General features: G+C 39.7%; 1 protein-coding gene across 1 annotated transcript in view; it reads right to left on the bottom strand.

The window, feature by feature from the left end:
- The window catches only part of LOC124545230 (synaptotagmin-7-like), a 144,051-nt gene extending 131,454 nt beyond the window's left edge, over window positions 1–12,597 (bottom strand). The window contains exon 1 of the mRNA XM_047124101.1: window positions 12,411–12,597. The gene's annotated coding sequence lies outside the window, so the exon portion shown is untranslated. The remainder of the gene's footprint in view (window positions 1–12,410) is intronic.
- Between the last annotated feature and the right edge of the window lie 230 nt (window positions 12,598–12,827).

Raw genomic sequence — 12,827 nt, 5'->3', positions numbered from 1 at the left:
GAAACTAGCTTTTCTTGAAACGGAAAGCAAATTATCCAGACTACACTCATCCATATGATGGTTTTACATGCTTAACGTGAAATATTTAACACATCAACTCATTCGTGAAGTAATCAAACGTTTGAAGCTGCTTTACATATGTGAGATTCTTTAAAGAATCGGGTGGCAGAGAGGTTGCTGGTTTAAGCCATAACTGCCAAATACGTACTTCACTTATGAGGTCATTGCATAAGTATCTTTGGTCCTTGTGTAAAGTTGTTGACAAAGTACACGATACTTTAAATTCATGCCGTGATATGCCACGTAAGTGGCGTTAACGTGACGATTCCGTTGTGGTCAGATAATGAATATGATGTTACTTGAAATAAGACAGTCTCGGTTGTAAATATTTTTTTTACTTACAGGAAATGACGCGTTTCACTCTTTTGGAGCGTCAAAATATTGGCATAGGGATGAAAATGACAATAGCGAGGCATGTGCAGATTAAAATGGGAAAATGGAGCTAATATAAAATGCAAAAGAGGCAAAGTTTCGGGCTGTGCAGATGTCTCTACATTTAATTGTAACTTGCACTTTCGTAAGAATTAATTCGTCCATTAATGCACACAAATATGATATTCTTGACATCTAGACGACAGGCAGCGCATCTGATTTCGAAACAATAAGAATTGGATGTTCCCAAGTAACAGTATACTCGGTACGAATTTTCAGTACATAAATTGTGATGTTATACTAGTGCACTAATGATGAATTGTGTGTGTTAACTGCAGAGTAAATTGACAGTGGGTGCAACAGCAATAGTCTATCCAAAACGGAAGATGATGATGGTCAAATGGGAGAAGCATTATCAAATAGACCGTGATTGCTACTAATAAGAGATTGAAATGAACTGCAGCTAATCATCTTTTGGACGTTCCAGTTCTCCTTACTTCAGTGGCTGCTAAGGCAAAATGGGAGAGATATTCTACACTATACATGACGCTGTCTCTTCATTTTTGCTTAACAAAAACATGTACAAGTACTTTTTGGTCTAAGTTCATGGTTATTTTATTTATTATTCTATCTATAAACTGTTGTAACATGATAGCATCTTCTTGTGGACGTTGTGTGAATTTAGGCTCACAGCTATTTATGTGTACAAAGAGACATAAATCGACGTTAAATTTTACAATTGTTTACATTTATAGCTAAAAAACACAAGTCACTAAGTTGAGCCATAGCATAAACTTGAAAAAAAAAACTCGGAAAAAAAACTCTTTATCATGTGTCTTTAAATGTGAATGGAAAGAAACTTAAAATTAATCGCCTACTAATGGCTCCATAAGATATGAAAATAGCTTTCAGCAAGAATTATTATAACCTGCACAAGAAGTTATGTTGAATTATTTTCATTCAGAGCAATAAACAAAACCTACTGAAGATAGCCCAGGAGGCGCTGAAACGTGTTTCGGTAAAGCAAAAATAAGTAATCGGTGTCTCGCGTAAAGAGAAGTTCGTGTAGGACGTCAAACGAACGCGAGGCGATTTCACACTCAACGGAGGTATGATCTGACCAGACCGGCCATCGACACAGCGAAATGTGGCTTAACTCTGTACAAGAAGGTGAAAGCGACCTTATGAGATATCGTCCACTGTACAAAACAACGGAAAATAGTGTCAGAATTAAGCAACTAGCAACGATGAAGACCTAACGACAATAGCAACACTCATATCACACCCTTCCGAAGGTTTTACGGTAAACAAATGAGAAGCGAAGGTTTTACGGTAAACAAAAAAGAAGCGAACAACACGAAAACTGTCGTCTAAACATTTCAATAGATCGGCATTTATTGTCTACAGGATATATAAACACACACGCACACCAATATTATAAATGCGAAAGTAACTACGTCTGCTACGTTTTAACTACTAAAACGCTGAACGGATTTTGATGAAATTTGGTATTGGGATACCTCGAACCCTGAGGAAGACCAAAGGCTACTTTAGAAACACACAAAAAAATAAAAAAATAAAAATCCGACATTTCAGAGGGTGAAGTAGAGAATGGAACATTTTTTTGCATGCTGAAAACATTAAATTACTTATATAATGTACATTCTATAATGGATAGCTACTTCAGTAGCACGATGCGTAATGCGCAATTCTTCCCACGCGCTTCCGCACGCGCCGTTCGGCGCTGGGCAACGACACTGCGTGCCGCGTAGTCGTGCGTTGGGATGGTGGTGGGGGTGGGTGTGGAGGGGTTGAGGGGTGGGAATGGGGTGGAGAGGGAGTGCACATCCTGAACTATGCTTACCGTAGCCGGCGCAAGGACGGCAACTGACAGTATGTGTAAAAAATATTATAAAATTTGTGGTGGAGCGAAGTACGAATTATTTGTTTTCTATTTTGGTCAATTTGAAGCTAATAATAAGTTTAGAAAGTTCATATTTCGTTTTATTGCCCAACTTGATTTCTTGAAACAGAAATCCATTTTGAAGAAAACAATATTATGTTGTTGTCAGTTTAGTATTTTGATAATGCAGTCACAAACTGAAGGTTTTAGCAATTAGTGTGGTTTTTAGGGTGAAAACGGAACCCTTATAGAATTAAGTTGTTGTCAGTCCGTCTGACTGTCTGTGTCTGTCCGGGTGTTCAAAACCCTTTTCCTCAGGAACAGTTAGCCGTAGCAAGCTGAATTTTATTTCATATATTAAGGTCTACGATCCCTTTGTAATCTAAAATAGTGAAGCTTCAAAAAGTCAATACAATGAAAAGTACAATTTTGAACATGGCTGACGTTTGCAGCAACCGTATACACAAATTTGAAAAATATGTAAAAATCAGCCAACCGGTTGCATAGGTTTTCTAAATACTTTGACCAGGTTCAAAATGGCTCTGAGCACTATGGGACTTAACTTCTAAGGTCGTCAGTCCCCTAGAACTTAGAACTACTTAAACCTAACTAACCTAAGGACATCACACACATCCATGCCCGAGGCAGGATTCGAACCTGCGACCGTAGCGGTCGCGCGGTTCCAGACTGTAGCGCCTTTAACCGCTTGGCACCCCGGCCGGCGACCTTGACCAGGTTTCGTCACCTCTAAGGGTGACTTCATCAGAAGGTAAGGTAATTACATGAAGAACATATCGTCAAAGATGTACATCTCTGACGATATTTTCTTCATGTAATTACCTTACCTTCTGATGAAGTCACCCTTAGAGGTGACGAAACCTGGTCAAGGTATATAGAAAGCCTATGCACCCGGTTGGCTGATTTTCTCATATTTTTCAAAAAACAATGAAAAGTACTGCCATTTCTGACATATATTTTGATTCTCGCATACTGACTCTTCAAAACCTATAGGGTACTTCCCGTTGACCTGAAATCAAGAATTTTCCTAAGAAGCAGAATTTCTCACTACAACCAAAGAAAGAAATCCAAAATTTGTTAGTTTGTAATTATATCAAACAAAAAAAAATTGCCGGCCGTGGTGACCGAGCGGTTCTAGGCGCTTCAGTCCGGAACCGCGCGACTGATACGGTCGCAGGTTCGAATCCTGCCTCGGGCATGGATGTGTGTGATCTCCTTAGGTTAGTCAGGTTTAAGTAGTTCTAAGTTCTAGGTGACTGATGAGCCAAGATGTTAAGTCCCATAGTGCTCAGAGCCATTTGAACGATTTTTTCTTTGAAAAAAAAAAATTTATCGTTTGTTATTAGACTGAGCGTCCCTCCGTTTGTTAAGATCCCATTCTCTCAGGAACGAGCAGACGCATCAAGTTCAACTCATGGCACATGCTGTGGTCTATAGTCCTTTGATGGTGTAAAAACGTTGAACTTTTAATTTAGTGTAATCAAACGAAACGGCTATTTATGTCAGGTATTTTGATACTCGCAAATTCAATCATTAAAACGGGTACTTCTCCATGATGTAGAATCATGAAACTGGAGAGAAGAAAGGTTTCATAATACAGTATAGTAAATATTTAGAAAATAGTTAATGTGTAATTATACCACACGAGAGAAACAGTTCTCTCGTCATTTGTCATCCAACTTCAAAGTTGTAATTAAAATATTGTCGAAAGCCTTGGAATCTCTGGGACCAAAATCTTGCAAATATCAATGTCGATACCAGCCAACAATTGTTGTGATCCTCGATTCCTCTGTCTACGTACATAATTTAACTTGTAAGTAAGTCTCAGTGCGTGAGTCCTACTTGTGCCCGGCCATATGTTTCTTTCGTGATCTTTTTCACTATGAATACTTGATACTGAGGTTTTATAAGTAATTTTCAATAAGCTAATAAATTTTACAGAAGTCCTATTACGGTACATTGTGTGGGTGGTCAGCATTTACTAGTTTCTTTGTTCGTATAACAACTTTTTCTTTTTTCCTTTGTTTCTAAAAGATTTTCAATGATTTCAGTTTCCAAAACAACCGTTCTGTCTTTTTTTAAAGTTGGTTTATTCTACTGCCTTTTGATTGTTATTAACGTTTTTAAATATCGTATACGTGAGTCGGATGCAGATGACACTTGTGCGGAGGTCGGGTAATTCGTGTGTTCATAGATCACGCCGTGAGAGAGTTGCTTCTGTAGTAACTTGTACGGAAGGTTTCTCAAATTGTAGAAAAGAACTGCTATTTTACATGGCGAAGCTGGACTGTTTTTACTACGAAATATTGTGGAGATACAATAATGATATCTGATGGTGAGCCGGAGATAAATAATTATGTCGGGAAAACCTTAAGAAGTATATTATTAATATCATTTCGTTTTAGTCCGGCTAATGTATTCGCCGTCACTCGTCAAAACAATATAAATATGCAAACGCAGCTGTGGGTAAAAGCTAGGCTAACAATATTTGCGCACCAGTACGAATAGTGCTTTACTTCACATTGTGCTCCTACGTTCTTTCTAAGTAGCAAATAATTTTAAAAAACTGAATTTTTCCCGTTCACTGGAGCTGACTTCGCTGTTAAAGAAAAGGTTATTTAGTGATAAGTGTTTCATATTTATATTGTTAATCATATTATGCTCTGTGTAGGGTTTTACTTTGTCCGAATATCGTAAAATTTGAAGCATTTTCATTTTGAAAAATCTACCCTCTTGTGGAAGAATCCTCATGGACGCAATAACCAAGTCATCATGGAACACTCACAAAAACAGAAGAGAAAAACGATTGTCTATGTGTTCAGCGCAAACTTCCAAGGGACTAGAAAGAAAGCACAGGTGGCTCCTATACGTAAGAAGGGTAATTCAACGGTCCCGTACAATTATATACCAATATCTTTAACATCGGTTCGATGCTGAATTTTTGAATATGTTTTGAATTCGAGTATAGTACCTTTCCATAAGACAGAAAAGATGCTGCCCATAGATCGTTAAGAATTTCGAAATCCTCGCACGTGTGAAACTCAGCTTGTTGTTATCTCGCACGATATCCTACAAGCCATGAGTGAAGGGAAACGGGCAGATCCATATTCTTAAATTTCAGGAAAGCGTTTGACACAGTGCCGTAATGCACACTGTTAACGGAAGTCCAAGTATACGGAATACGTTCTCAGATATGTGACTAGAAGACTTTTTAAGGAACAGAACCCAGTACGTTGTCCTTGACGAGGAGTGTTCATAAGAGACAAGGGCATCCTCATGTGTGCCACAGGGTGGCGTCATAGGATCGCTCTTCTCTAGCGATAGAATCGTTCTGTCTGTGGCAAATGGTGGATCGCTAAATTGTCTCAACAGTGTTTCAAGAAAAGAACATCACCTTCCCGCCAGGGATTCCTATTTGACTTCACGGAGCATTTCCGTAATACTGGCTTGTTGATCGAACCTACCGGTAACAAACGTCCCAGCTCACCTCTGAACAACATCCTTTAATCCAACTTGGATGGGATCCTAATACTTGAGTGTTCTACATGCAGTCTCCTCTAGATGCTAGTTCCATTTCATGTGTTATGCGTTGATATGCAATCGAAGTGTGTCAAACAGCACACCACTAACACTGTATTCGAGTATTACAGGATTGTTTTTCCTACTATAAGCAGCAACTTACATTTCTTCACATTTGGGAAAAGGTGCCGTTTATCATACCAAATAAAAATTCTGTTTAAGTCACCGTGTTTCGTCCTGCAGTCACTCAAAGATGACACTTCCCCGTACAGCACAGCGTGCTACGTTAACAGACGAATCTAGCGTCCCCCTTCCCCACCTTCCAACATCTTGAACGTCCAAAATTCCTTCCAGAGAAACCTTGACGTTGACGCCCCACCCCGTCGAGTTCCGTTTTATTATCGGCTTGTCTGAATGCAGCCGTTTGAAATGTATTGTGGATTTTTTTGATATTCTGTCTGTGACGTTTCCTAAGCTTGAGGGCGATAAAAGGAAATTCGAAGGGCCTATTCAGTTATATCACTAATCCAAATTGTGGATTTAATCAATATTATGTGATGAATTTTACTGGTTGCAGTCAAATTCCAGAGTTCAATGATGCTATCAGGTTTTTCTAACTGTATAGCATGTCAATACTGATCAGCCAAAACATGTCTTCATAGTACAATATTTGTTACACAAAACAACCCACAAAAGAATTTCGCAACAACAGACATCGAGTATGTTTTTGCACTGTTACCAACCTACAATTGGGTGCCATTCACAGAAATTAAAAATACTGCAGGTCTGTACGTCTATCACATCATTAGTTCACTCTGAACTGCCATTTGCCGTATCTCTAAAATCTGTTTACAGACATTCCTCTCCCAATCACGCTTTAGGGGGCGTGAGATCAAAAAAGTTTAAGCAGAAACACGAATTTATTAATAGAATTAAACTGCCTGAAGACTAGCGCTATTTCAGTTTGTATTATCATTAGCTTAAAATAGTTTTCCTTTGCATATTTAATTTATTTGGATATGTGTTAATGTGGTAGCAATCATACGTGAGCCCACTATTTCCACAATCCCGCCTCCCATCTTAGCAAATAAACCTGATTTTTTACGAAATTTAAAATGACTGAGAACTAAAATGTAATACATCTCATCTTAAAAGAACTTTCTTGCTGATTCCGGAGTTGGTCTTTTCTTATGCAAATGTACAATATTACCAAAGTTATGGATGATTTAGTATTATGATTTATATTTTAGTAATATTAATTCAGACAATGCGCTTAGGTTACAGTTAAATGTGCAAAATATGGGTTTTCATCCTAAAGTGTATGATGAATAAATGTTTCAAATCATTCGTTTAATTGAATCTTGATACTGCGATACTGTTTCCTTTATTAATATATGATGCAGTTTTGGGATTGCCAAATGAGTAGGTCCCCCATGATCCCTATTACGCTACTAAGGTGTATTTAGTCGTTACAGATACTCAGTTCATGTTAGTAGAGTATGGGGTGGTGGCTTGAACTGGTTTCAACATTCGAAATATGGATTTCTTACAAGAATCCTTAAATATACTCTCTAGAGGATTTTATGGTATCTATGGAATCAGCAAGCAATGGGCAAAGCTGTGTTGTTATGAACACGTTTTGTGTAAGAAAAAGTTGAGTTCACGTAATATTATGGTCAAAGATTCATTTGTATTGCCATGTTGTATGTAGTTACATTACACTTATTCAGGATATTTTACTTCCCATTTTGCAACTACAAGAAAATGCGTATTTTTGTCAGCAAACGAAATATCACCAGTGGTCCTTAATGAAAATTGTTTTACCATTTGCTACCCTCCTAGATAAAAAAACACTTCAATACAAAAAATGTTGATTTTTACTTACGGTAGTTCATGGGAATATCATAGAACAAAATTCAAAGTATAAAATCGTCAAATTCAGTAAAAACATACACCTCCTCCCTTTCCAAGAAAACTCCCATATACACAAAGCATTAACGAGCAATAAACATTTATTCAAAGATCAGACAAATTTTGGAAACCAGGCACTGGATAAATTGAAAAAATTCACACAAAAAAACTTTCCCTGTCTCATCCTTCGCTCTCTTGGTTCCCACCCTTTACCTCCTACTCACTCTCCATCCCACTTCTTTAAACTTACTGTTCACTCATCTTACCGTCCTCTTCCCTTCGCCCGCCCCCCTTCCATTCCCCACGACTAGATTTGCAACTCTATTACTCTATTTCTCTTACACGTTAAATAAATGCATAGTAACACAATTAAATGAAATAACACAAATAACGAACTGCAGAGAAAAATAACGCACAGTTTAAAAAAAAAAAACTAGTTTTAAATTTGGTAACACTATTCGAAAACACACGTTACATAATTAGCCGGAAGGATGCAAATAAACCGTGGTTGTGTTTAACATGAAAAATGCTTAGCTGCGCAAAATAGTGGGGGATTAGGCTAAAATCAACGGTGACAAATGAAGAAATAACTCAAAGACGTGCAAGCAGACGGCGTTTTGTGATGTGATCGAAAATTCAGGCATGAAATACCGCAAGTAAAAAATTGACCATGTTGGATTAGGACTCACGCGCTGAGGGTTCTGTACAAACTTCATTATCTTCATTGACAATTCGTCCATCGCAGGAATCTAGAATCTCGACAATTTTTTCTGTTATCGACATGGATACTGGCAAGATATCGGTTTGGGGAATTCCAAGACTATCGGGAATGTTTTATGTTTGAAGTCGGATACAAATGAGAAAACATTTTTCCTCCGTGTTATGTTATTACAAATTAACAATTTCTGGATTTTTTTCCCTGTACTTGTACTGCGAAACATTGCTTCTTGTCAAATTTTATGGTCGTAGGCCAACGATAAGTACCTTATATGTTTTAATGAGTCAACTTGCGAGTATCAAAATATGTGACATAAATGGCCGAATCTCCTGATAGCATTTATTTAAAAGCTTAAATTTATTAAACCGCCAAGGGTTATAAATCTTTCAAATTGATACATCTAACTGCTCCGGAGAAAAAGGGATCTTAACAGATGGAGGGACACATAGACAGACAGATGAAAAGTGAGTGGAAAAGAATTCCTTGTGATATAATCAGAAATTCACAATTCTCGGATTGTTTTCCTCCACTTGTATTCTGAAGTCTTGTGTAGAGGCAAATTTCGTAGTGCTGGGCTAATGGAAAGTACCCTACAGGTTTTAATGAGTGAATTTGCATTAAAATATGTGACATATATGTTAGTAGCTTTTGACTTCATTGACTTAGAAGTTTAAGCTTTTTACACCGCCAAGGGATCGTAGATCTTACATAGTATGACAAATTTCAACTTCATACGGATACCCACCTGAGAAAACGGTTTTAACAGTTTGACAAACAGACGGCAGGCGGACAACAAAGTGGTCCTGAAAGGGTTCCGCTTGTTCCAATTGAGATACCGAACCTTAAAAGTCAACGTCTTTTGTAACAAACTGTTTTTACATCTGGAAAGCAAGTCAAATTGTTAAATATCTTTCGTTACAGGGCACTGATGGTGTTTTATTTCAATGAAACAAAACGCGTTTGGCGACCAGATGCACACCTTTTCTTGAAGTTGCAAAGGTGGAATTAAAATACCCTGAATGATGTGAAAGAGTTTGTAATCGGGTGTCGTGAACGCCTTTGCTTCGATAATCGATTACGAATGAACGTCACACGTTCCGCCCCGTTCCGCTGGTCAAGAGGGAGCAGACCAGGGTGACGCTCGATTTTGGAACCGACATTCACGATTTTTTTCAGTAAAAATAAGAGAAGATCCAAAACTGACTTTAGACCTTCACTGTACACCCTGAATATTGTATTAAGTATTTTTAAATTAAACTACTTGCACCCAGACGAAACTACACGATATCGACGAAATGCCTTCGTGGAGTGCGTGGGGGCTTGGTGGGATCTCTGGACGCCATAATTTTCGACCTACAACAAACTTTCAAAAACTGCTTTGATACTGATGAAGTTGTCTAATGTAGTACGGAAGGATTTTTAAAAAATTGTTTGAAAAATGGCGGTACTATGAAATGAATGTCAACATTTTGGGAAGAAAATAATTATTAAAACGGGCACCAAAAAACGAAATTAAAATATATCGCAAAAATCGTACATACTACAGATATAATGTGATTGTACGTGTATTTCATGAGTTATAGCTCCCGTCAACTTGAAAAGTGTTGTTTTGAAAAAAAAAGCGTTTAATAATCCAGTTTATGTTTTTTGATACTGAAATTGAAAAAACCTTTAATCGGCGATGCCAGCAGCGAACTCTTAGCCTTTCTTTCGCTGTTGTCGGAACACCGATTTTGACGAAATTATATCGATTGACTGGCTTCCGCTTACCAGTCGAAGCGTTTTTTGCACCATAAGTATTACTTTTAGATCCTTTTCTATCCCTAGAAATATAATTGTTATAATTTTCAAGCACTCACGTTTTACTTTGTATAAAAAAGGTGAAAAGACAAGTTAAGCAGAAGCGAGACAAGCACGCTCTTTCAGCATGTTTACCATAAACGAATCATGTTACGAAGAGAAAGCTTATTGAGAATGGTATTTTACTTTATGCTAATGCCCTCCGTGATACTGTCCGAAACTAATAGGACCTCTATTCCGTCGGTATCTACGAGGATTATTTAGAAAGTAAGGTCCGATCGGTCGCAAAGTAGAAAACGCAGTGAAAATCAAAAACGTTTTATTTGCAGTGGTAATCTACACCTTCCAGCTACTCCTCTAAATAGTCGCCGCTCCGACTGCGACATTGTTCGTAGCTAACTTTCCAACACGCTAGCCATGGGAGGCAGCCGCCTATACTTCCTACCACTTCGCTACGCTGATCTGCAGCTTGTTGTCTGCGTCAAAACGTTACCTTTATAGTCAGTGCTTGACATGGGTAGAGATTAAAATCAAAGGGAGCTGAGTCCGAGCCGTATGGTGGGTGATCAGACACTTCCGATCAAAAACTCTGCAGAAGCGTTCTCATTGCCCCTGCGACCGAGTTTTATCATGAAGAAGGAAACGCTTGAATTGTGTGGGTAGCATGAAATCAGGCGAAATCTCGCACGAGCACTCATACTTGGTGTGAGACGCTATTTTTTGGGCGATGGAAGATGTCAAATTAAACACCTTTCAGCCGTCAAATTTAAAATGGATCAAATGGCTCTAAGCACTATGAGACTTAACATCTGAGGTCATCAGTCCCCTAGACTTAGAAGTACTTAAACCTAAACTAACCTAAGGACATCACACGCATCCATGCCCGAGGCAGGATTCGAACCTGCAACCATAGGAGCAGTGCGGTTCCGGATTGAAGCGCCTAGAACCGCTCGGCCACAGCGGCCGGCGTCAAATATTTTATTTGGCGACCAGTTTTTGCGTTATACTACACCATCATCAGGTCCCTGACGGACGTATTGGAACAATCTACCTCGGTTGGATCTAAGCAAGGGTCAGCAATACTGGCTTTAGTTGATGACAGCTAACTCTAAATATAGATAAATGTAAATTAATGGAGATTAATAGGAAAAAGAATCCCGTAATGTTTGAATACTCCATTAGTAGCGTAGCGTTGGACACAGGCACGTCGATTAAATATTTGGGCGTAACATTGCAGAGCGATATGAAGTGGAACAAGCACCTAACGGCAGTTGTGGGGAAGGCGGATAGTCGTCTTCGGTTCACTGGTAGAATTTTGGGAAGATGTTGTTCATCTGTAAAGGAGACCGCTTATAAAACACTAATACGACCTATTCTTGAGTACTGCTCGAGTGTTTGGGATCCCTATCAGGTCGGATTGAGGGAGGACATACAAGCAATTCAGAGGCGGGCTGCTAGATTTGTTACTGGTAGGTTTGATCATCACGCGAATGTTACGGAAATGCTTCAGGAACTCGGGTGGTAGTCTCTGGAGGAAAGGAGGCGTTCTTTTCGTGAATCGCTACTGAGGAAATTTGGAGAACCAGCATTTGAGGCGGACTGCAGTACAATTTTACTGCCGTCAACTTACATTTCGCGGAAAGACCACAAAGTAAGATAAGAGAGAGTAGGGCTCGTGCAGTGGCATATAGGCAGTCATTTTTCCCTCGTTTTGTTTGGGAGTAGAACAGGGAGAGAAGATGCTAGTTGTGGTACGAGGTACCCTCCGTTACGCTCCGTATGGTGGATTGCGGAGTATGTATGTAGATGATGCTTGCTACTTCAAATATCACCTGCCGACTGTGTTGGATTGTAGCGCTTAGATGCGCCAGATCCCCATCAGTAAATACCGGTTTTCATAGATTTTAACATTTATGGTTCACTCTATACGAATGAATTTTAAAAATAGACTCTCTAAGGAACATTTTAAGCCAATAATAGAATTAGACTAAAAGATCTTTTCTACCCTATTCTGCTCTCTTAAAGCGAAATTTCCTTGCAAACTTTTTTTTTGAGCTGCAGCCTCAGAGGAAACAGCGAACAGCTGTCGGGAGGCTAGGCGGCCGTTACCTGGAGGTGTAGTATTCTATGAAGGAGATGACGAGGTCCAGTGACCGGCTGACTGCGTCCCAGCTGAGCCAGGAATCGCGCCTGGCGGTTATCTGCACCGGCGCTGGGTCCGGCAGCCCCCACCAAGAGTCCAGCGAGAACGAACGCAGGCTGCCCAGGCCGGGGAGCGAACCCGCGTGCCGGTAGAACAGGTCGCCCACCCGACTGCGCGACGCCATGGCGAGGTTCCACACCGGCCGGTCACCCTAACAGAGGCCTCCACGTCGCCCGGTAGCCGCTTTGGCTCGGCTCCGCACTTCATGTGTAGCGAGGCGGGTGACGGCGGCCTAGCCGCTGGGGGGACTCGTGGCTGCCGTGTGGCAGCCGCGTGCCGCGTGCTCTGCGCATGCGCACTTTGGCGCGTCTCTACACCGGCGC

The sequence above is a fragment of the Schistocerca americana genome, chromosome 8 (genome assembly GCF_021461395.2).
Source record: "Schistocerca americana isolate TAMUIC-IGC-003095 chromosome 8, iqSchAmer2.1, whole genome shotgun sequence".
NCBI classification, from domain to species: domain Eukaryota; kingdom Metazoa; phylum Arthropoda; class Insecta; order Orthoptera; family Acrididae; genus Schistocerca; species Schistocerca americana.
The sequence above is the reverse complement of the archived record's forward strand: the minus strand, read 5'-3'. Positions and strand labels throughout refer to the sequence as shown.